Genomic DNA, 25,373 nt, shown 5'->3' on the forward strand with positions numbered 1-25,373 from the left:
AAGGCATCCCCTCTTTCTTCAACAAGTATCGGTATGTTTTCGGATTCGTTTCGTTCATGCGATATGTGCAATCTTGGAGCGTCTTTTTGCACCATGCTGGTATGAGATAGTCCTTGGTTGATTTATAGAATGCTCTTTGCACTTCACTTATATTCTTTGAGTATGGCTTTATAGAATGCTTCATGTGCTTCACTCATATCATTTGAAGTTTGGATTGCTTGTTTCTCTTCACTTAGACAACCGCCATTTGTAGAATGCTCTTTTGCTTCACTTATATTTGTTAGAGCATGGGCATATCTTTTGTATAAAGAATTAAACTCTCTTGCTTCACTTATATCTATTTAGAGAGATGACAGGAACTGGTCATTCACATGGTTAGTCATAAAGTCCTACATAAACTTGTAGATCGCTGAATATGATATGTTTGATTCCTTGCAATAGTTTTGCGATATAAAGGTGGTGATATTAGAGTCGTGCTAGTTGAGTAATTGTGAAATTGAGAAATACTTGTGTTGAGGTTTGCAAGTCCTGTAGCATGCACGTATGGTGAACCATTATGTAACGAAGTCAGAGCATGAGGTGTTTATTGATTGTCTTCCTTATGAGTGGCGGTCGGGGACGAGCGATGGTCTTTTCCTACCAATCTATCCCCCTAGGAGCATGCGCGTAGTACTTTGTTTCGATGACTAATAGATTTTTGCAATAAGTATGTGAGTTCTTTATGACTAATGTTGAGTCCACGGATTATATGCACTCTCACCCTTCCATCATTGCTAGCCTCTTCAGTACCGTGCATTGCCCTTTCTCACCTCGAGAGTTGGTGCAAACTTCGTCGGTGCATCCAAACCCTGTGATACGATACGCTCTGTCACACATAAGCCTCATTATATCTTCCTCAAAAAAGCCACCATACCTACCTATTATGGCATTTCCATAGCCATTTCGAGATATATTGCCACGCAACTTCCATCATCATATACATGACTTGAGCATTTATTGTCATATTGCTTTGCATGATCGTAAGATAGCTAGCATGATGTTTTCATGGCTTGTCCATTTTTTGATGTCATTTCTATGCTAGATCATTGCACATCCCGGTAAACCGCCGAAGGCATTCATATAGAGTCATATCTTTGTTCTAGATATCGAGTTGTAATATTGAGTTGTAAGTAAATAGAAGTGTGATGATCACCATTATTAGAGCATTGCCCCAGTGAGGAAAGGATGATGGAGACTGTGATTGCCCCATAGAGTCGGGATGAGACTCCAGACTTTAGAAAAAAATAAAAGAGGCCAAAGAAGCCCAAATAAAAAAAAGAGGCCAAAGAAGCCCACCAAAAAATTAAAAAAAATGAGAAAATAAAAAATGAGAGAAAAATAGAGAAGGGGCAATGTTACTATCCTTTTACCACACTTGTGCTTCAGAGTAGCACCATGTTCTTCATAGAGAGAGTATCCTATGCTTTCACTTTCATATACTAGTGGGAATTTTCATTATAGAACTTGGCTTGTATATTCCGATGATGGGCTTCCTCAAATGCCCGAGGTCTTCATGAGCAAGCAAGTTGGATGCACACCCACTTAGTTTCCAGTTTGAGCTTTCATACACTTATAGCTCTTAGTGCATCCGTTGCATGGCAATCCCTACTCCTCACATTGATATCTATTAATGGGCATCTCCATATCCTGTTGATACACCTAGTTGATGTGAGACTTTCTCCTTTTTTTGTCTTCTCCACATAACCCCCACCATCATATTCTATTCCACCTAAAGTGCTATGTCCATGCCTCACGCTCATGTATTGCGTGAAAGTTGAAAAGGTTTGAGAACGTCAAAAGTATGAAACAATTGCTTGGCTTGTCGTCGGGGTTGTGCATGATGTAAATATTTTGAGTGGTGAAGATGGAGCATAGCTAGACTATATGATTTTGTAGGGATGAGCTTTCTTTGGCTATGTTATTTGAATAAGACATAATTGCTTGGTTGGTATGCTTGAAATATTATTGTCTTTATGTCAAAAGAAAGATTATTGCTTTGAATCACCCGTGTCTTAATATTCATGCCATGATTAGACATATGATCAAGATTATGCTAGTTAGCATTCCACATCAAAAATTATCTTTTTTATCATTTACCTACTCGAGGACGAGCAGGAATTAAGCTTGGGGATGCTGATACGTCTCCATCGTATCTATAATTTTTGATTGTTCCATGCCAATATTATTCAACTTTCATATACTTTTTGGCAACTTTTTATATTATTTTTGGGACTAACATATTGATCCAGTGCCCAGTGCCAGTTCCTGTCTGTTGCATGTTTTTGGTTTCCAAGAATATCCATATCAAACGGAGTCCAAACGGGATAAAACAGATGGAGCTTATTTTTGGAAAATATGGAAAATTCGGAAGGAAAATCAACGCGAACCAGTGCCCGAGGTGGTCACGAGGCTGGGCCCCCCCCTTAGGGCGCGCCCCCTACCCTCGTGAGCCCACCGTAAGGCGGTTGATGCTCTTCTTTTGCTGCAAGAAAGCTAATATTCAGAAAAACATCACGGCGAAGGTTTCTGGCCAATCGGAGTTACGGATCTCCATATATATACGAAACGGTGAAACAGAGCCAGAACAGAACGCAAAAACAGAGAGATAGATCCAATCTCGGACGGGCTCTCGCCCCTCCCATGCCATGGAGGCCAAGGACCAGAGGGGAAACCCTTCTCCCACCTAGGGAGGAGGTGAAGGAAGAAGAGGAAGAAGGGGCCCCCTCTCCCCCTCTCCTCCGGTGGCATCGGAACGCCGCCGTGGCCATCATCATCATCACTGCGATCTTCACCAACACCTCCGCCATCTTCACCAACATCTCCATCACCTTCCCCCCTCTATCTACAGCAGTCCACTCTCTCGCAACCCGCTGTACCCTCTACTTGAACATGGTGCTTTATGCTTCATATTATTATCCAATGATGTGTTGCCATCCTATGATGTCTGAGTAGATTTTCGTTGTCCTATCGGTGGTTGATGAATTGCTATGATTGATTTAATTTGCTTGTGGTTATGTTGCTGTCCTTTGGTGCCCATCATATGAGCGCGCGCGTGGATCACACCATAGGGTTAGTTGTATGTTGATAGGACTATGTATTGGAGGGCAAGAGTGACAGAAGCTTCAACCTAGCATAGAAATTGATGCATACGGGATTGAAGGGGGACCAATATATCTTAATGCTACGGTTGGGTTTTACCTTAATGAACATTAGTAGTTGCGGATGCTTGCTAATAGTTCCAATCATAAGTGTAGAGAATTCCAAGTAAGGGATGACATGCTAGCAGTGGCCTCTCCCACATAATACTTGCTATCGGTCTAGTAAAGTAGTCAATTGCTTAAGGGACAATTTCGCAACTCCTACCACCACTTTTTATTTACGTACTCTTTATTATCTTGCAAACCTATCCAACAACACCTACAAAGTACTTCTAGTTTCATACTTGTTCTAGGTAAAGCGAACGTCAAGCGTGCGTAGAGTTGTATTGGTGGTCGATAGAACTTGAGGGAATATTTGTTCTACCTTTAGCTCCGCGTTGGGTTTGACACTCTTACTTATCGAAAACTGTTGCGATCCCTTATAACTTGCAATATAGGATCAAGAACTCACATATATTCATGAAAACATAATAGGTTCAGATCTGAAATCATGGCACTCGGGCCCTAGTGACAAGCACTAAGCATAGCAAAGTCATAGCAACATTAATCTCATAAGATAGTGGATACTAGGGATCAAACCCTAACAAAACTAACTCGATTACATGATAAATCTCATCCAACCTATCACCATCCAGCAAGCCTATGATGGAATTACTCACGCACGGTGGTGAGCATCATGAAATTGGTGATGGAGGAAGGTTGATGATGACATTGGCGACAGATTCCCCTCTCCGGAGCCCCAAACAGACTCCAGATCAGCCCTCCCGAGAGAGATTAGGTCTTGGCGGCGGCTCTGTATCGTAAAATGTGATGAGTCCTTCTTTTTTATTTTTTTCTCCCCGAACGTGAATATATGGAGTTGGAGTTGAGGTCGGTGGAGCGTTAAGGGGCCCACGAGGCAGGGGGCGCGCCCCGCACCCTCGTGGATAGGGTGTGGGCCCCCTGGCCTTGATTCTTTCGCCAGTATTTTTTATATATTCCAAAAATATTCTCCATTGATTTTTAGGTCATTCCAAGAACTTTTATTTCCGCACAAAAATAACACCATGGCAATTCTGCTGAAAACAGTGTCAGTACGGGTTAGTTCCATTCAAATCATGCAAGTTAGAGTCCAAAACAAGGGCAAAAGTGTTTGGAAAAGTAGATACGTTGGAGACGTATCACTACTCAAGTATGTAGCACTCATTCCAAATCATCTAACTTCCCGGCTGGTCACCCATCCTCTCACTACCCCAGCCTAAGCACGCTTAACTTTTGAGTTCTATTCTCCCTAATTTTCAAGTCTGCACTTGCTGTTTTCCTGACAATAGTAAGTCGTCAGTCCTATTAACCCTTACGAGTTGAACTTGATCATCAAGCACCGTTTCAGTTTGAAACTATTATTCTAAAAAACAATAATTAATTAGTAAAACTAATATTTCTTGGGAAAGTAGTTTGACCATAGTTTGACCAAAAATTCAGAAAAAACATAAATTTGAGGATAACATTTTTCCTTTCAGAATTTGAGGATTCTAAAAATTTGCGAAACGGCCTTCACCCGTCGAAATCTGAACCACATTTTCATGCTGAACATTTTGATATATTATAGGGTTTTTACGACATCGTATGCAAAAATTATAGTTGTTTTACTTTTTTATAAAACTTTTTTGCAAAACATGTCGAAATTTATGCTTTTTAATTTTCGTAACTAGTAGATGTAGTAACATAACTACATCTCGAAGGATTTTATTTTTGGAAGTTTTTATCATTTTCTTTTATTTTTTTTCAAAACTAAAATGGCGATACTCAGGGGGGGATAGAGTTTGATGGTGTCCAATAGAAGCATACTACAACATGGTGTCCATCCAATCCTACCGTCAACTACATCTGCTAGCACTATCCCACGAGAGTCACAACTAAGGTTTACCAATCCATAGTCACCTTCTATTAAAGTGGCAAAAAGAATTACTTTTAATATATCAAAACTAATTCTATAAACTATTATTAAAGGCTAAACAACTATTAATATAAAACTTTAGCAAAATTACTATTAATTAATTATAAACATTTATCTACTATTGTCTAACAGAAGCATACTACAACATGTTAAAATCTACAGAAAGAACTAACTAAAAATAATTGAAAACAAAAATTAAAGGACTCAAACAACTATATAAGCAAACCAGTACTGTTTTAATTAAAATCATAATATAAATTATTCTAAAAATAACAAAATAAATCTTACTGTGACAACAATCTAACATGTGACTAGGAGCAAAAAGTATTAAATTAAAAACTATTTTTAAACTCAAATTATTCACAATCTAAGGTTTGAAGAAAATTTAAACAAATTCATATTTAAATCATTCAAGTTTGAAAACTAATGGCACAAATAGAAACTAGACAAAATTTTGAATCTAATGGAAAAACAATGACTCAAAAACATCAAATATCCTAAAAATATATAAGCAATTTAAAACAGAAACTAAACACATAAAAAATGAAAAAAAAACAAATTTCAAAACCCCTTTAGTCCCGGTCGACTAAAGCCTCAACCTCATTAGTCTCGGTTTGTGGCTCCAATCGGAATTAAAGGCCTAACCTTTAGTCCTAGTTGGAGCCACGAACCGGGCCTAAAGGGCATCACACCCTTTAGTCTCGGTTCGTGGCTCAAACCGGGATTAAAGGTCCCATTTGAACCGGGACTAATGCTCACATTAGTCCCTGTTCATAATGCGACCGGGACTAATGTGTAGATTGATCTTGGACCAAAGCCCTGTTTTCTACTAGTTCTGCTAGTTTCAAGAAAAAGGAAAAAGAAAAGAAAGGGAACTTCAACAAGAATGGCAAGCAAATGGCCACTCCCGTGAAAAAGCCCAAAGCTGGACCTAAGCCTGAAACTGAGTGCTTCTACTGCAAAGGAAATGGTCACTAGAAGCGGAACTTCCCCAAATACTTGGCGGATAAGAAGGATGACGATGTGAACAAACGTATATTTGATATACATGTTATTGATGTGTACCTTACTAGTACGTAGTAGCCCCTGGGTGTTTGATACTAGTTCAGTTGCTAAGATTAGTAAGTTGAAACAGGAGTTGCAGAATAAATAGAGACTAGTTAAGGGCGAGGTGGCGATGTGTGTTGGAAGTGATTCCAAGCTTGATACGATCACCATCGCACACTCCATCTACCTTGGGGATTAGTGTTGAGCCTAAATAAATGTTATTTCGTGTTTGCGTTGAGCATGAACAAGATTAGATTGTGTTTATTGCAATACAGTTATTCATTTAATTCAGAGAATAATTGTTGTTTTGTTTAGATGAATAAAACCATCTATGGTCATGCACTCAATGCAAAAGGTTTATTGAATCTCGATCGTAGTGACACACATATTTGAAATATTGATGCCAAAAGATGCAAAGTTGATAATTATAGTGCAACATACTTGTGTCACTATCGTTTAGGTCATATTGGTGTAACGCGCACGAAGAAACTCCATGCAGATGGACTTTTGGAATCACTTGATTATGAATCATTTGATACTTGTGAACCATACCTCATGGGCAAGATGACTAAAACTCCATTCTCTCGAATAATGGAGTGAGCTAATAAATTATTGGAAATAATACATACCGATGTATGCGGTCCGATGAGTGTTGAGGCACACGGCAGGTATCGTTATTTTCTAACCTTTACAAGATGATTTAAGTCTGAAACATTTGAGAAGTTCAAAGAATTTCATAGTGAAGTAGAGAATCATCGTAACAAGAAAATAAAGTTTCTACGATCTGATCATGGAGGTGAATATTTGAGTTACGAGTTTGGCCTTCATTTAAAACAATGTGGAATTGTTTCACAAGTCATGCCACCTGGAACACCACAGCGTAATGGTGTGTGCGAAAATTGTAACCATACTTTATTAGATATGGTGCGTTCTATAATGTCTCTTATTGATTTGCCACTATCATTATGAGGTTATGCATTAGAGACAGCCGCATTCACGTTAAATAGGGCACCATCTAAATCCGTTGAGACGACATTGTATGAACCATGGTTTGGCAGAAAACCTAAGATGTCATTTCTTAAAGTTTGGGGATGCGATGCTTATGTCAAAAGTCTTCAGCCAGATAAGCTCGAACCCAAATCGGAGAAGTGTGTCCTTATAGGATACCCTAAAGAAACTAGTGGGTACACCTTCTACCACAGATCCGAAGGCAAGATCTTTGTTGCTAAGTATGGATCCTTTCTAGAGAAGGAGTTTCTCTCAAAAGAAGTGAGTGGGAGGAAAGTAGAACTTTATGAGGTAATCGTACCTTCTCTCAAACTGGAAAGTAGCACATCACAGAACACCGTTCTCGTGATGCCTACACCAACTAGAGAGGAAGCTAATGATGATGTGGTATGGTAATCCTGTCTTAGAAGTCATGTTACTAGACCAAAGAGAACCTATGAGCTATGTAGAAGCTATGATGAGCCCAGATTCCGATAGATGGCTTGAGGCCATGAAATCTGAGATCGGATCCATGTATAGGAACAAAGCGTGGACTTTGGTGCATTTGCCCAATGATCGGCTGAAAGTGCAACTATCCCTGGGTGGTTTTGGTAATTCCTAACAACATATAACTCATTGAGCTAATGATACTTAAAGATAAACATTTCAGGAAAGCTCAATGATTGGCATGGCATGGATATGAAAAGTTGATCCCTCAAAATTCTAAGGACAAAGGATTGGCTCAAGCTCAAAGCTCAGTAATTTACATATTTTCATTTTAAGTGATCCAAGATCACATTGAGTCCATAGGAAAAGCCAATACTATTAAGAGGGGATGAGGTGTTGCCTAATGGCTTGCTTGCTCAAAGTGGTTAGTGATACGCTCCAAAAGCCCTCAACTACTTTCTCACATCCACATATGTCCCAATGCAAAAGTTAAACTTGGCCCCACCAAAACTTTCTATCCGGCGCCACCGAGTTCAGTTGACATAGCCACTGCCAGAAACCCTAGTCTTTTCGGTCTCATCGATAGGGATCTCGGTCTCACCGAGATGGGATTGTAATCTCTCTGTTTCCCTTCGTAACGTTTCGGTCAAACTGAGATGAGCGATCGGTCCCACCGAGATTGCAATGTAAACTCTCTGTTTCCTTTTTGTAACGTTTCGGTCCAACCGAGATGAGCGAATCGGTCCCACCGAGTTTGCCTGACCAACTCTCTGTTAGTCCATTACCAAAATCGGTCTCGCCGAGTTTGTGTAATCGGTCTCACCGAGATTACGTTATGCCCTAACCCTAACAAAATCGGTCCCACCGAGTCGACATGTCGGTCCCACCGAAAATCATAATGTGCACATTTTGAACTAAATCGGTCTGAGTGAGTTTCATGATTCGGTCCCACCGACTTTGGTGATTTGTGTCTAATGGTTAGATTTTGTGTGGAGGCTATTTATACCCCTCCACCCACTCTTCATGTGTGGAGAGAGCCATCAGAACATGCCTACACTTCCAACATACATTTTCTGAGACAGAACCACCTACACTTGTGTTGAGGTCAAGATATTCCACTGCAACCACATAAATCTTGATCTCTAGCCTTCCCCAAGTTGCTTTCCACTCAAATAATCTTTCCACCTAATCCAAATCCTGTGAGAGAAAGTTGAGTGTTGGGGAGTGAGGGAGTCCTGGATTAGGGGGTGTTCGGATAGCTGGACTCCTAGACTATGAAGATACAAGATTGAAGACTTCGTCCCGTGTCCGGGAGGGACTTTCCTTGGCGTGGAAGGAAAGCTTGGCGATACAGATATGTAGATCTCGTACCGTTGTAACCGACTCTATGTAACCCTAACCCTATCCGGTGTCTATATAAACCAGAGGGTTTTAGTCCGTAGGACAACATACACATCAACAATCATACCATAGGCTAGCATCTAGGGTTTAGCTTCCTCGATCTCGTGCTAGCCTCTAGGGTTTAACATACCCATATCATCAATATTAATCAAGCAGGACGTAGGGTTTTACCTCCATCGAGAGGGCCTGAACCTGGATAAAACTTCGTGTCCCTTGCCTCTTGTTACCATCCATCCTAGACGCACAGTTCGGGACCCCCTACCCGAGATCCGCTGGTTTTGACACCGACATTGGTGATTTCATTGAGAGTTCCTCTGTGTCGTCGCCGTCAGGCTCGATGGCTCCTACGATCATTGATAGAGATGAAGTCCAGGGTGAGACCTTCCTCCCCGGACAGATCTTCGTCTTCGGCGGCTTCGCACTACGGGCCAATTCGCTTGGCCGTCTGGAGCAGATCGAAAGCTACGCCCCTGGCCGTCAGGTTAGATTTGGAAGTTTTAACTACACGGCTGACATCCGCGGGGACTTGATCTTCGACGAATCCAAGCCACGGCCGAGCACGCCGCACTGTCACGATGAGCATGATCTAGCTCTGCTGCCGAACAGTGCCCTGGAGGCCGCACCCGCATTGGCTCCGACCCTTAATTCGGAGCCAACTGCGCCGATCGAGGACGGGCGGTTGGACGCCCCCTCGGGAGCTGCGACCCCAACAGCGATTGAGCCAAGCACCAGCCCCGTACTCTGCGAGACTCATGACTCCAAGGAGCCGGACTCCTCTCCATACTCCGAACCCTCCGCGCCCCTGCCGATCGAATCTGATTAGGCGCCGATCATGGAGTTCACTGTCGCGGACATCTTTCAGCACTCGCCTTTCGTCGATATCCTGAAGTCACTGAAGTCTCTCTCTTTATCAGGAGAGCCCTAGCCGGACTACAGTCAGCAAGGTTGGGGTACGGACGATGAAGAAATTCAAATCCCACCCACCACCCACTTTGTAGCCACTGTCGACGACTTAACCGACATTCTCGACTTCGACTCCGAAGATATCGACGGTATGGACACCGATGAAGGAGATGATGAAGAACCAGCGCCTACTAGGCCCTGGAAATCCACCTCGTCATATGACATATACATGGTGGACACCCCAAAAGAGGGAGATGGCGATGGAACAGCGGAGGATGATCCCTCCAAGAAATAGCCTAAGCGTCGGCGTCAGTGGCGCCGCTCAAAATCCCGCCAAAACAAACAAGGTGATTCCAGCACGGGAGATAATAATACTCCGGAAAGCGCCAAAGAAAACCCCCTCCAGCAAGATTTAGCACAGGAGGATGGAGAAACCAGCCCTCATGAGAGAGCGGCAGACAGAGAGGTCGAGGACGATAATTATATGCCTCCCTCCGAAGACGAGGCAAGCCTCGACGATGACGAATTCGTCATGCCAGAGGATCCCATCGAGCAAAAGCGTTTTCAACGCAGGCTTATGGCCATGGCCAGAAGCCTCAAGAAAAAACAGCAACAGCTTAGAGTTGATCAAGATTTGCTAGTCGACAGATGGACTGAAGTCCTTGCGGCCGAAGAGCATAAACTCGAACGCCCCTCCAAGAGCTACCCAAAGCGCAGGTTGCTACCCCGATTAGAGGAGGAAGCACTTGATGTGGCCGACCAGCCATCTCGTGGTCGCGACAGAGAGGCCTCTCGGCCCTCAACTCAAGCTGCACCCCGTACCAAGGCACGAGAATATGTGTCGGACTTACGAGACATGTTGGAGGACAAGGCAAGGCAAAAAAGATCGATCTATGGATCGCGTGGGCGCCCCACGGCTCGAGACGGTAACCGTCACGCCGGCCACAAATTCGGCGGGGCCGAACATAGTAGACAAAGCTCATTGGAGCTACGTCATGATATAGCCCAGTACAGAGGCGCCGCACACCCACTCTGCTTTACAGACGAAATAATGGATCATCAAATCCCCGAGGGTTTCAAACCCGTGAACATCGAATCATATGATGGCACAACAGATCCTGCGGTATGGAACGAGGATTATCTCCTTCATATCCACATGGCCCGCGGCGATGATTTCCACGCCATCAAATACCTCCCACTCAATCTTAAAGGACCAGCTCGGCATTGGCTTAACAGCTTGCCAACAGGATCAATCAGTTGTTGGGAGGACCTGGAAGTCGCATTCCTCGACAATTTCCAGGGCACTTATGTGCGACCCCCAGACGCCGATGACCTAAGTCACGTAATTCAGTAGCCAGAGGAATCGGCCAGGCAATTCTAGACACGGTTCCTAACAAAGAAAAATCAAATAGTCCACTGTCGGGATGCTGAGGCCCTAGCAGCCTTCAAGCACAATATCCGTGATGAGTGGCTGGCCCGGCACCTTGGACAGGAAAAGCCGAAATCTATGGCAGCACTCACGACACTCATGACCCGCTTTTGCGCGGGAGAAGACAGCTGGCTTGCTCGTAGCAACAATATGACCAACAACCCTGGTAATTCGGACACCAGGGACAATAGTGGCAGGTCGTGTCGCAACAAGCAGAAGCGCCGCATTAACGGAGACAATGCTGAGGATACGGCAGTTAATGCCGGATTCAGAGGCTCTAAATCCGGTCAGCGGAAAAAACCATTCAAAAGGAATCCTAGGGGCCCGTCCAGTTCGGACAGAATACTCGACCGCTCGTGCCAGATACACGGCACCCCCGAAAAGCCAGCCAATCACACCAACAGGGATTGTTGGGTGTTCAAGCAGGCAGGCAAATTAAACGCCGAAAATGAAGACAAGGGGCTGCATAGCGATGACGACGAGGAGCCCCGGCCGCCGAACAACAGTGGACAGAAGGGTTTTCCCCCCACAAGTGCGGACGGTGAACATGATATACGCAACCCACGTCCCCAAAAGGGAGCGGAAGCGCGTGTTAAGGGATGTATACGCGGTAGAGCCAGTCGCCCCAAAGTTCAACCCATGGTCCTCCTGCCCGATCACCTTTGATCGAAGGGACCATCACACTAGCATCTGTCATGGCGGATTCGCCGCATTGGTCCTAGACCCAATCATTGACGGATTACATCTCACTAGAGTCCTTATGGACGGTGGCAGCAGCCTGAACCTGCTTTACCAGGATACAGTGCGGAAAATGGGCATAGATCCCTCGAGGATTAAGCCCACCAAAACGACCTTTAAAGGCGTAATACCAGGTGTAGAGGCCAACTGTACAGGCTCAGTTACACTTGAAGTGGTCTTCGGATCTCCGGATAATTTCCGAAGCGAGGAGTTAATCTTCGACATAGTCCCGTTTCGCAGTGGTTATCACGCACTGCTCGGGCGAACCGCATTCGCTAAGTTCAATGCGGTACCGCACTACGCATACCTTAAGCTCAAGATGCCAGGCCCTCGAGGAGTAATTACGGTCAATGGAAACACCGAACGCTCCCTCTAAACGGAGGAGCACACGGCGGCCCTTGCAGCGGAAGTACAAAGCAGCCTCTCCAGGCAGTTCTCCAGTCCAGCCACTAAACGACCAGACACCGTCAAGCGCGCCCGGAGTAACCTACAACAAGACCACCTGGCACGATCCGAGAAGGCGTAGCAATGTGACCCCAACCCTCGCAAAAAGGCGATGCCAGTACTTCGCGTACATAACTATGCTCTAGAGATACCATGGGTACAGGGGGAGGAGCACCATCACGGCACGCCCAAAAATACGGCTTAAACCGTACCAGGGGCTGCCGATTTTTTTTCTCTTACTTTCAGGACTCCATCCTTCGGAAGGCCTGTTCGGCAGTTCAATTGCCGCACAAACGATGCAAGAACCAGGGAAGCAGACAAGCCACGCCGCAGTACGGAACTCCCAGGTGGTCTCTATCACGAGCAGTATACCTGTTCCGCATACTATTCCGCAGCTTGCCCTAGAATGGACATGTTAACTAGTCCAACCTTCCATTTATCGCATTATTTGTATCGTTCTGCTTTGATCGCAGCCCTTTTTAATAAACAATGCATAGCTTTCGTCTATTTTTGCATTACCTTTTTTCTTTATATATGTTCCTTAATGACATGTTGCACCCGTACACGTTGGTATGGCCAAAATACGCCAGGGGCTTTAGTACCCCTCAATATGGTGTGAGAAGTCCGAACACTTTAACAAGTGCGGCACCCCGAACTTATAGCATTATATGCATCGGCTCCGAATCATGTCTTGGGTCAATAGTTGGGTTTTCCCGGCTCCTATGTTTTGGTGCCTTACGTTCCACTATATCGGCTAAGGTAGCACTAGGAGAACCACTGTGATTGTGCCCCAGTTGAGCTGGGTCGAGCACCTCAGTGGAGAAAGCTAAAACTGACTGTCATGATGAAGCGAGAGCTGGTCGCTGTTCGAGAGGTTTTTCGAGTCCCTAAAGACTTATGTCGCTTAGGGCGAGGAGCCGGCTCTGTCCGGCCAAGGCATGGATAGCGCCCCGAACTCGGTCTTCCGAATACCAGGGGCTTCGCCGAAATTTAAAATTATAGAATTCTATGGCTAACTGAGAGTGTTCACGCATTATAGTCCGATTGCCTTGTTCGTTGGGCTGAGCTCCTCCATCGAAGGACCCAAACATGGGAAAAAGAGCGCTCAGGATTATCCCCGAACACCCCAGCACTAGCGGCATGGGGGCAGAAGCCGACGACTCGCCATCTCTCAGAATTGATAAACAGCCGCACAGAAGGTAATATTTTAAATTCCAACAACATTGCTTAGCGCATATAAACAAGTTTTCAGTGCACAGGACAAAACGAGCAAGTTTCACTCAAAGATTACATCCCTAGAACATTCATCCGCCACAAGGCAGGCACCCTTCAGAACATCCTTATAGTAATTCTCGGGCTTGCGATGCTCTTTCCCCGGCGGTGGCCCGTCCTTCACCAGCTTCTCAGCATCCAGCTTGCCACAGTGCACCTTAGCACGGGCAAGGGCCCTATGGGCACCTTCAATGCAGACGGAGCACTTGATGACTTCGAGCCTTGGAAAGGCCTCCACCAACCGCCGCACTAGCCCGAAATAGCTCCCAGGCAGAGCCCCTCCAGGCCACAGCCGAACAATGAGGCGCTTCATGGCCTGTTCGGCCGCCTTGTGGAGCTCGACCAGTTGCTTCAGCTGGTTTCTCAGGGGCACAGGGTGTCTGGCCTCATTATACTGAGACCAGAACACCTTCTCCGTCGAGCTGCCCTCCTCGGCTCGATAGAATGCGGCGGCATCAGACACACTCCGGGGAAGATCTGCGAACGCTCCTGGAGAGCTCCGGATTCGGGTAAGTAACAAGTAACTCATGTTTATGTGTTTGCTTTGCATAAAGAATGCCTTACCCACCGCTATCTTCTTCACCTCATCCAACTCCTGGAGGGTCTTCTGGGATTTGGCCTTGGCAGATTTGGCATTTTCAATAGCCACCGCGAGCTCGGACGCTTGCGTCTTTGAGTCAAGCTCCAAACTCTCATGTTTTTCCATGAGAGCCTGGAGCTCTTGCCGCACCTTCCCAACCTCGGCCTCATACTTCTCCCGCTCAGTGCGCTCTGAGGCCGCCCTCTTCTCGGCCTCGACCAGCGCTTGCTTAAGGGTCGCCACTTCAGACGTGGCCCCTAAAAAAATAGACACGATAATCCTGTCATTCTTTGCAATTGCACCTTTTTATATATTTAAAAACATGGTATTTTTTACCCTCATTGTCCTCGAGCTGCTTCCTGGCACGCCCGAGCTCTTGCTCGGACCGCTCGAGGTTCTGCTTTAGCGTGTCCACTTCCGCAGTCAGTGCGGCGGACGCAAGCAGGGAAGCCTGCATATGCATATTGAGTCATTTTTATTAGACTCCTGAGAATTCTATTTGATCCTCTATTCGGCTTTTCTTCCCGAATGCCAAACAGAGCATCAGGGGCTACTGTCTATGCGGTACTATTATTTACACATTCTTTACTTACCTCAAAGCCTGTCAAAAGGCTAGTACAAGCTTCAGTCAGTCCGCTCTTGGCGGACTGAACCTTCTGGACCACCGCACTCATAATAGCGCGGTGCTCCTTGTCGATGGAGGCGCCTTGGAGCGCCTCCAACATATTATCAGGCGCCTCCGGTTGGACGGGGGCCGCCGGCACGGTGGACTTGCTCCTCTTGGAAGGAGGTCCCCCGCCGAACTCTGGAACCTTTGAAGATTCCGGGCCGGTGTCCGGCCTAGAGCCGGACTTGGAGCCCTGAGGGGTTTCATCCCCTTTACTCCTGGAGTCCGGGAGGTCGCCTTGCGACGCCTCTAGGACCACCTCCTCCCGGCTTGGAACCTGTTGGGACAACACTTCGGTGTCGTCCGTAGGGCGAGAGGAGGAAGCCGTCGGAAGCGAGTTCACATCCGACGAGTCCAGTGAGCCGCTCGACGACGCGTCGAGCCGGTCTTTGGGTGGGCTGCATAAACATATTTGACATAAGGGAAAGCTGTGCAATAAACGAATACTATGAATTACTATGGTATCCGGATACTTACGATTTTGCCAGGGGCTTGGCCCTGGGCTGCCACTCCTCTCTGCCGTCGGCGTCGGTGGAGTAGTCCGGAGGAAGGGTTTTTCCCTTCTTGGACCCTCCGGCCTCCCCAGAGAGGACGGCCTTCCTTTTCTTATCTCCTCCCGCTAGAGGGGGAGAGCTCTCCTCTTCTTCCTCCTCGTCTTCATGGGAGGAATGCGCCTCGGAACCATCGGATGATGGATCCGACACCTCCTGGCGCCGGGCACTCTTTCAAGTCCCCGCGGCCTTTTTCGCGGCCTTCTTCTCCAGCACCACATAGGGTGCCGGAACCAGGCGCTTCGCCAAGCGAGCGTCCGCTGGGCCTTCAGGCAAAGGAGCCGGACAGTTGATCTGTTCGGACGTCACCTGCCAATCCTGTCAAAGGTAAGGGAGCTTAGATCCTGCATGGAGTCAAACTATGAAGAACTGATACCCTGTAAAAGGAAAAAACAGCTTACCATGAGGGCGTGATGCTGCGCACTGAATCCGCGATCCTCGGTAGCGGATGCGGGAGCCTCGGCGCCTTTGAAAAGCACCTTCCAGGCATCTTCATACGTCGTGTCAAAGAGCCTGCTCAGAGTTTGGTGCCACGCCGGGTCGAACTCCCACAGGTTGAAAGCCCGTTGTTGACACGGGAGGATCAGGCGGATGAGCATAACCTGGACTACGTTGACAAGTTTGAGCTTCTTGTCCGCCAGGGTTTGGATGCATGTTTGGAGTCTGGTCAGCTCTCCTTTTTTACCCCAAGACAGGCCCGTCTCCTTCCAGGAGGTGAGACGCATAGGGGGTCTGGATCGGAACTCGAGGGGTGCGACCCATTCGGCGTCGCGTGGCTCGGTGATGTAAAACCACCCCGATTGCCACCCCTTCAGGGTCTCCACAAATGAGCCCTCGAGCCATAGGACGTTGGCCATCTTGCCCACCATGGCGCCTCCGCACTCCGCCTGGTTGCCGCGCACCACCTTCGGCTTGACGTTGAAAGTCTTGAGCCATAGGCCTAAATGGGGGCGGATGCGGAGGAAGGCCTCACACACGACGATAAACGCCGAACTGTTGAGGACGAAGTTCGGGGCCAGATCGTGGAAATCCAGGCCGTAGTAGAACATGAGCCCCCGGACAAATGGGTGGAGAGGGAAGCCCAGTCCATGGAGGAAATGGGGGAGGAACACCACCCTCTCATGGGGCCTAGGGGTGGGGATGAGCTGCCCCTTTTCAGGGAGCCGGTACATGATGTCGTTAGACAGGTATCCAGCCTTCCTTAGATTTTTGATATGTCCCTCCGTGACGGAGGAGACCATCCACTTGCCTCCCGCTCCGGACATGGCTGGAGAAGGTTGAGGTGGGGAGTGCGGACTTGGGCGCTGGAGCTCGAGTGCGCAAGAATGGATAGGCGAAGGAGGAAGAAGGCGTAGGTGAAAAGGTGGATCCTTATCCCCTTTTATGGGAGGACGCAACTACATGTCCCCACCAGCCTGGTAAAACTCGCTTATCTCCAAGCACTGTAATCAATGGCGTGATTGGGTTACCCACGCCCATATTGATGAGAATCCCGGGATAAGGGGACACGATCTCTGCTTTAACAAGATGTGCCAAGGAAACCGCCTCGCATAACGCGCTGAGGTGGGATAATGAAACGACTCGGATAAAGGCTTGGCCGTGGTGTGTCACGCTACGGAATACGTCAGCAGATTAGATTGGTGTAAATATTATTCTCTCTACGGCAATATGTGGAAACTTATTTTGCAGAGCCGGACACTATCTTTGTGTTCAAAATCTTCTATGAAGTACTTGGAGGAGGAACCCGCCTTGCAATGCTGAAGACAATCTGCGCGCCGGACTCATTGTCATTGAAGCCTGGTTCAGGGGCTACTGAGGGAGTCCTGGATTAGGGGGTGTTCGGATAGCCGGACTATACCTTCAGCCGGACTCCTGGACTATGAAGATACAAGATTGAAGACTTCGTCCCGTGTCCGGGAGGGACTTTCCTTGGCGTGGAAGGCAAGCTTGGTGATACGGATATGTAGATCTCCTACCATTGTAACCGACTCTATGTAACCCTAACCCTATTCGGTGTCTATATAAACCGGAGGGTTTTAGTCCATAGGACAACATACACATCAACAATCATACCATAGGCTAGCCTCTAGGGTTTAGCCTCCTCGATCTCGTGGTAGATCTACTCTTGTACTACCCATATCATCAATATTAATCAAGCAGGACGTAGGGTTTTACCTCCATCGAGAGGGCCTGAACCTGGGTAAAACTTCGTGTCCCTTGCCTCATGTTACCATCCGTCCTAGACGCACAGTTCGGGACTCCCTACCCGAGATCCGCCGGTTTTGACACCGACAGGGAGACTATCATTTGAAGCACAAGAGAAAGGAGTTCATCATTAACACACCATTTGTTACCTCTTGGAGAGTGGTGTCTCCTAGAATGGTTAGGTGTCACTTGGGAGCCTCCGTCAAGATTGTGGAGTTGAACCAAGGAGTTTGTGAGGGCAAAGAGATCGCCTACTTCGTGAAGATCTACCCGAGTGAGGCAAGTCCTTCGTGGGCGACGGCCATGGTGGGATAGAAAAGGTTGCTTCTTTGTGGACCCTTCGTGGGTGGAGCCCTCCGTGGACTCGCGCAACTGTTACCCTTCGTGGGTTGAAGTCTCCATCAACATGGATGTACGATAGCACCACCTATCGGAACCACGCCAAAAATCTCCATGTCTCCAATTGCGTTTGAACACTCCAAACTCCTCCCTTTACCTTCATATGCAATTGTTTTACTTTCCGTTGCTATACTCTTAGGATTGCATGTGTAGGTTAATTACTTGACTTCTGCTAAGTTGCTAAAATCTGCCTAGAACTAAAATTGGGAAAAGTCCAGATTTTTACTTGGTCAAGTAGTCTAATCACCCCCTCTAGACATACTTTCGATCCTACAAGTGCTATCAGAGATTTGGTCTCCATTTGCTTTGATTCCTATAGATTTTGGTGGTCATAGCCTTGGTTTCACAACCTAGGAGATTATGGTGTCTAGCGAGGGAAATTACCACCGTAGAGGTCCTTACTTTGATGGTACAAATTTTGCTAGTTGGAAGCATAAGATGAAAATGCATATTCTTTGACATAACCCTGCCGTTTGGGCTATTGTGTGTATTGGCTTGCAAGGTGAATTCTTCTATGGGAGAGAACCAAACCGTGAAGCTACCACGGAAGAGTTGAAGATACTACAATACAATGCTCAAGCTTGTGATATTCTCTTCAACGGATTATGCCCCGAAGAATTCAACAAAATCATCCGTCTTGAGAATGCAAAGGAAATTTGGGATACTTTGATTGATATGCACGAAGGTACCGAATCTATCAAGGAATCCAAATCTGATGTGCTTTAAAGTCAGCTTGACAAGTTCAAAATGAAGGATGGTGAAGCCCTCGCTGAAATGTACTCCAGGCTTGCTCTCATCACAAATGAGATTGGCGGTTTAGGAAGTGAAGAGTTGACCGATAGATTCATCATCAAGAAGATCCTAAGAGCCTTGGATGGAAAATATGATACCGTGTGCACATTGATCCAAATGACGCCCAATTACAAAGTTCTCAAGCCAACGAAAGTTATTCGAAGAATTGTTGCTCATGAGATGTCACTCAAGGATAAGGAAGAGCTTCACAACAAGTCAAGTGGTGCTTACAAAGCCTCGTGTGATGCTCCCACATCATCAAGTGAGAAGCAAACCTTCAATGAAGAATTGAGTCTAATGGTGAAGAACTTCAACAAGTTCTACAAGAGTAGAAGCAAGGAAAGAAGTTCCAAGTCAAGGTCCTACAATGACAAAAGATCTTCTAGTCGTGAGCATAATTGCCACAATTGTGGAAGACCCGGACACTACTCCAATGAATGTACGGCCCCCTACAAAAGAAGAGAAGATTTTCCCAAAAGAAGGAGTAGAAGAGAAGAATCACCATTAAGAGAGAGAAGGAGTAGAGATGATCGTTATGAACGAAGACCCTCTCGGAGAAGCAAGGACTCGGAAAGGAAGGACAAGTCATCAAGGAGCTACACAAAAACAAGACTTCAAGCTCATGTTGGTGAATGGGTATCCGGTTCTGACTCCGACAGTCACTACGAAAGAAGTTATCACTCCGACTCCGAATATACTCAAGATGAAGGTGTTGCCAGACTAGCACTTGTGACAACCAACTCCGACGACGTATTTGACTCACCAAATGAAGGAATTGGGAGATGCTTCATGGCTAAAGGTCCAAAGGTAACACATCCCGAGTATGTTGATTTCAATAGTGATGAAGATGATATGCTAGGAGATGATGATTTACTTGTTGACAACTCCAGTTATGAAAACTATGATGAGCTTGCTATTAATCATGATAATCAAGATAAAACGAATGACGATGATAAGAAGGAGATTGAGCGTCTAACTAAAGAACTAAACACTCTTAAGTTAGCTCATGAAACTACCTTGGAATATCATCGAGAACTTTTAAAGACTCACGAATGACGATGATAAGAAGGAGATTGAGCGTCTAACTAAAGAACTAAACACTCTTAAGTTAGCTCATGAAACTACCTTGGAATATCATCGAGAACTTTTAAAGACTCATGATAAGCTACGCTTTGAAAAGCTCAACCTTGAGCAAGAACATGAGTTTTTAAAGGCAATCAATGATGATCTTCGCAAGAAAAGTTATTCTTACATTGCCAAGCGTTTACTCTTGTCTACTTACATGCCACAAGTTAAATTTAGTAACAAGAACAAGAAAGATTCTTCATCTAGTAGTAACAACAATCATGCTAAATCCAATGTTGTTGCTTCTAGTAGCTCTCTTGATTCCACTAATGACTCACTTAGCCAAGTTACACTTGAGCAAGAAAATAGCTTATTGAAGGGAATTATAGAGAAAGGTGTTTACAAGAGCCTTGCCGGAAGTAAGCAATTTGAGGAAATTGTACGCAAGCAAGGAAGACACCGGAAGAATCAAGGTGTTGGTTTGGAACGAAAGTTCGATGCCAATGGAGTTGAGTGGGAAGAAGATCAATACCCCAAGACGAAGTTTGTTCCTCAATAAGAGAAGTATGATCCTACTTCTTTTAAAGGAACACAATCTCAAGATGATCTTCCACCACAAGACCACAAGCAAAAAAGGCAAGGACAAGCTTCAGGAGGAGATTGATGCATTTGAGGAAGCACCTAAGGCCTTGGTTAAATGGATTCCCAAGACTACATCAAGTTCTACTTCAAGTACGACTACAACCCCAAGGATTCCCATCAAGATGGTGTGGATCCCGAAGAACAAGAACTAGAGAGTTCTTGAGGGTGACTCCGCCAACCTACTTCACTCTTATCATTTTGGCAAGGACAAGTGGAAACAACTTTCATATCTTGCACTAGTTCAAGGAGTCACAAACCCTCTTGTTGGTAAGACAAGGGACAAGGTAACCTAATGCTTCCATGGACATCATCTTGTGTACACATCACTCTATGTCTATGGATATCCTTGTTTGTTCCTTGTGGGACTAACCCATGTAGGTGTTGAAAGTGCAACTCACTCCAAAGGATTGCTCCGAATGATCTACATCAACATTGAGCATCCACATCTTCAACACCTACATGAAGTCATCATCAACAAAACCCAAGGTTAGTTGATCCCTCTTAGGGGGGATATCACATCTAGGGGGGGCTTTACTCTAATCGATTGAGCTAAAGCAACTCTAATGGTGTGAACACAACAATGCTTTATGTAAAAGTGGCAACCCACTTGCACTTAAACGATGAGTATGACCTACGATCAAATGTTCTTATTTGACTCCTAAGTAAATATACTCATATATAGATGACCTAGTCATCGCCAAATTGCTTGTTAGATGCTAGAGTGATTGTGCATGCTTCGTCACATATTTCATTTGCCATTTTAATTGTGCGAGCATGTTGAATGCATACTTTTCTCATTCGAGGACATCCATTTGTTGCTTCGATTGTTTGGCTTTTTCTCTTTTTCCAAATGGATGGACAAGAATGCCTAAGAACTCCCTCTAGCTATCTATGTTTTTCTCGTCTCAAACTCTATTCATGCTACATCACAAAGTTTGATCAAGTCAGATTTGAACCACTCTATGTGAGGAGCACTCGGAGTTTCCGATTCGTCATAGACTTAAACTTCCAAAACCTCTTTGTGCATTTCGGTCTAACCGATTCATCCTTTTCGGTCCTACCGAGATCACTCAGTTGATCTAGGTTTTCAATCTCAGTGCAACCGATTAGAACCTTTTAGTCACATCGAGTTGCAGTAACTGCCTGCAGTTTTGCATCTCGGTGCCACCGAGTTGTTCCACTCGGTCACACCGACAGGGTCAGGTTATATATAGCGACGGGACAAATTTTGGAAATTTTTCCAAAACCCTTCGCCCGCGCATAACCTACTCTGCCTCTTCGGGTCTCCGGATCGTCTTCTCGCCGCCAGCGACCTCCCACTGCTGGTCACCGCCGCCGTCAATGGCAATCTACTCCGCTGTTGCCACCGTAGCGAACACTCGCCGCATTAGGGTAAGTGTTTGATCCCTTGTGCTGTCTTTTTCACTCTGATTCCTAGCACGAGGACAATGCCATGTTTCTTGCCACGACTGAGATTCATCCATCCAGCTAAAACTTCCTTAGGTCTAGATTGATTCGAGAATTTTAGGGTTAGCTCTCCGCAGAACTCATCTCGGACCGACCAAACTATAGAAATCGGTCTCACCGATTCGGCCTTGGCCATTGCACATGTGCTCTTCGGTCTGACCGAGACGCGCAAATCGGTGTGACCGAGTTTAAGATTCTGTGAAACCCTAGCAATCTCGGTGCCACCGAACTATGACTCGGTCCTACCGAGTTCACTAGTTTAGGTTCCAAGTGTTGCTTCGGTATCACCGAGTTTGTCAATTCGGTAGCTCCGAGATCACTTCTATAGAGAACTAAAAGTAAACTTTTTGACTCAATTGTTTTGCAAAACTCCTGTACTTTGTGATGCTCATCTTCTCTACCTCATCTATAATCTATTCACAGGGTCTGCTGATAGTTTGCTTGCAAGATGTCTGATCAAAGTGACAGCCACAACAAGTCTGAACAGCAGGTGCAAATGAGAGAGGGCACTAGTCCCTCCAGCTCTTCTGATGATGGGAGCAGGAGCACACCAAGTAACTTGCCAAAGGCAGCTACTAGGACAAGGAAGAAGAAAACTTCTGATTCAGAGGATGAAGATTATGTGGCCATTGAGGATGAGGCCACTTAAAGGAAAAAGGTGCTGAAAAAGGAGTATGGCTCAGCTGCTATAGTTAAGCCAGAGATGCATAAGAAGGCACCAGTAAAGAGAGTTCCTATGTCTAAGGCCAGAGCATCCACTGCTGAAACCTCCAAGCCAACTTAAGAGGCAATTGGAGAAGGGGAGAAAAGGAAGGAAAGGGTCAAGAAGACCACTACCAGAGTGCTTGGAAGATCATCAATAATGAGAGGCTCAGATGAAGAGGAATAGGATGCTACACCAGCACCCAAAGCACAGAAGCTCATGGGAGATGCAATCAGATCAGGGGCTGCTTCATCTAAGCCCAAAGCTGCTCCCAAGGCTACTGCTCCAGCTCAGAAGCCTAAGAGAAGCACTAGAAACATTCCTGCTGAGGAGGAAAACAAGGTCCAGTGCCTGAAGCTGCTGAAGAAGAAGATGACTCACTTGTGCTGAGGAAGCTGAAGCCCAAGATCCCTGACCACAATGATACACACCCTATGGTAAAAACATGAAAATCAGGAAGAATGCAGGACTGAGGTTATGGAGACTGTCTGATCCATATGCTGTCAAGAGGAGGACTGATGTGGACTACAGATTTCACTCCAAGGAACAGCAAGACTTTTATGAGACAATCCTGCTTGACAAGAAGCCCATTGTGTGTGACATGAGATGGGTTAACTGGGAGTACATCCAGGAGAATTAAGATCACTATCCAGGTGTATATGAAAGCTTGAAGGCATGTGGAGTTGATACCTTTGTGGCCCAGAAGCTCACCAAGTGGAATGATGAGTTGATCATGTAGTTCTACTCCACAGCCCACTTCTACCCAGATGGAAAGATCGTTTGGATGTCTTAGGGTACCAGGTACCAGTTCACAGTTGATGAATGGGCTAAGCTGATCAATGCCCCTGTAGAGCATGAAGATGACTTGGATGTATATGTTGAGAAGAAGAAAGACCACAACACAATGACCAACATGTACAAAGAGATCCCAGATGCTGCTTTGGATACTCACAAGTTTGGATCTGTCCACTACTTGTTGTCTGGTCTGCCTACTATAAATTGGATCCTCAGACACACATGGCTACCCAGGTCAGGTGATCACAAGATGATCAGAGGACATGCCATCAACTTACTACATTTGTTTGATGTGCCTCAAAAATTCAAAGTCACGAGTCTGATTGTGGAGACAATCAAAAGGACAACAGCTGATCAGAAGAGGAGTTGTGGGTATGCCCCACAAATTCAAGAGATCATCAACTCAAAGATGGGTACAAGCAAATATCTTTTGGATAAGGAGCACCTGCCCATCTACCCTAATTTTGAAGACAATACTGTTGTAATGACTGAGGAAGATCCATCATCTGTGCAAGCACATGAGAAGAGAGAGAAGGCAAGGGCAGAGAAAGCTACAAGGATGCCAACTGCTGAAGAGGCATATCAGGTTTTCCTGAAGAGCAAGCAAGATCAACTTGGATATCTGATTCAAGCTACACTAAGGATTAAGAAGGGCTTGGCCACCCTGACTCAGAATCAGGAGAGCTTGGAGAGGATTGTGGAAACAAAATTCTATGATCTTGATCTGAAGGTGACTGAGATTCAGACTGCAGTTGAGCAACTTCAGGAGGAAGTAGAGGAGAAGAAGGGCAAGTCCACTACTGATGCTTTCAAGCGTGTGCCATGAGGTCCAAGGTCTGCTGCAGTGCCAGTCTCAGATGCTCGAGCTTCAGTGTCAGCACCAGCAGCCACAGCTCGAGTGCCACCTCCAGCAGCCACTCCATCTACTCCAACTACTTCATCGGAAGCCTTCGTCCTTGGAGTTCTCTCTACACCATCTCCCGAAGATCAAGCCTGAGAGTCGTTTAGCACTATGCATTTTTGAACTTTTTGGTAACTTGTTGCCAAAGGGGGAGAAAAATGTATAGATCATAGGCTTCGAGAGAGAGTGTTGTTCTTTTTATCTCTCTTGCTATTTTGGTTGAACTTCTTTATTTTGTGCTTGTGTGAGATACTTTATGTCCTTGTGAGATACTTGTTGATTGTGTGTTTGGTCATATGCTACCCCTAATGCTTGTTGGATGATATGGATGATATCATCACTTATATCCTTATATGATCATTCACTTGCTTGGTGATGAGTGCATGCTTTTAATCTCTATCATTTTGAGCGCTCCACCAAGATGCTTGTGACATGGAAGAGTAACCCATGATCCTAATCGATTGTGCATTTGCATTCAAAAGCAAATTTTAAATAATGCACAAATTTAGGGGGAGCTCTTGCTTATCGCATACTTCTCAAAGCGACAATGTTTTTCAATCTTATTTATCATTTGTCGAAGCTTTGATCTATATGTTGTCATCAATTACCAAAAAGGGGGAGATTGAAAGTGCAACTATCCCTGGGTGGTTTTGGTAATTCCTAACAACATATAACTCATTGAGCTAATGCTACTTAAAGATAAACATTTCAGGAAAGCTCAATGATTGGCATGGCATGGATGAGAAAAGTGGATCCCTCAAAATTCTAAGGACAAAGAATTGGCTCAAGCTCAAAGCTCAGGACT

The sequence above is a fragment of the Triticum urartu genome, chromosome 4 (assembly GCF_003073215.2).
Source record: "Triticum urartu cultivar G1812 chromosome 4, Tu2.1, whole genome shotgun sequence".
Lineage (NCBI taxonomy): Eukaryota > Viridiplantae > Streptophyta > Magnoliopsida > Poales > Poaceae > Triticum > Triticum urartu.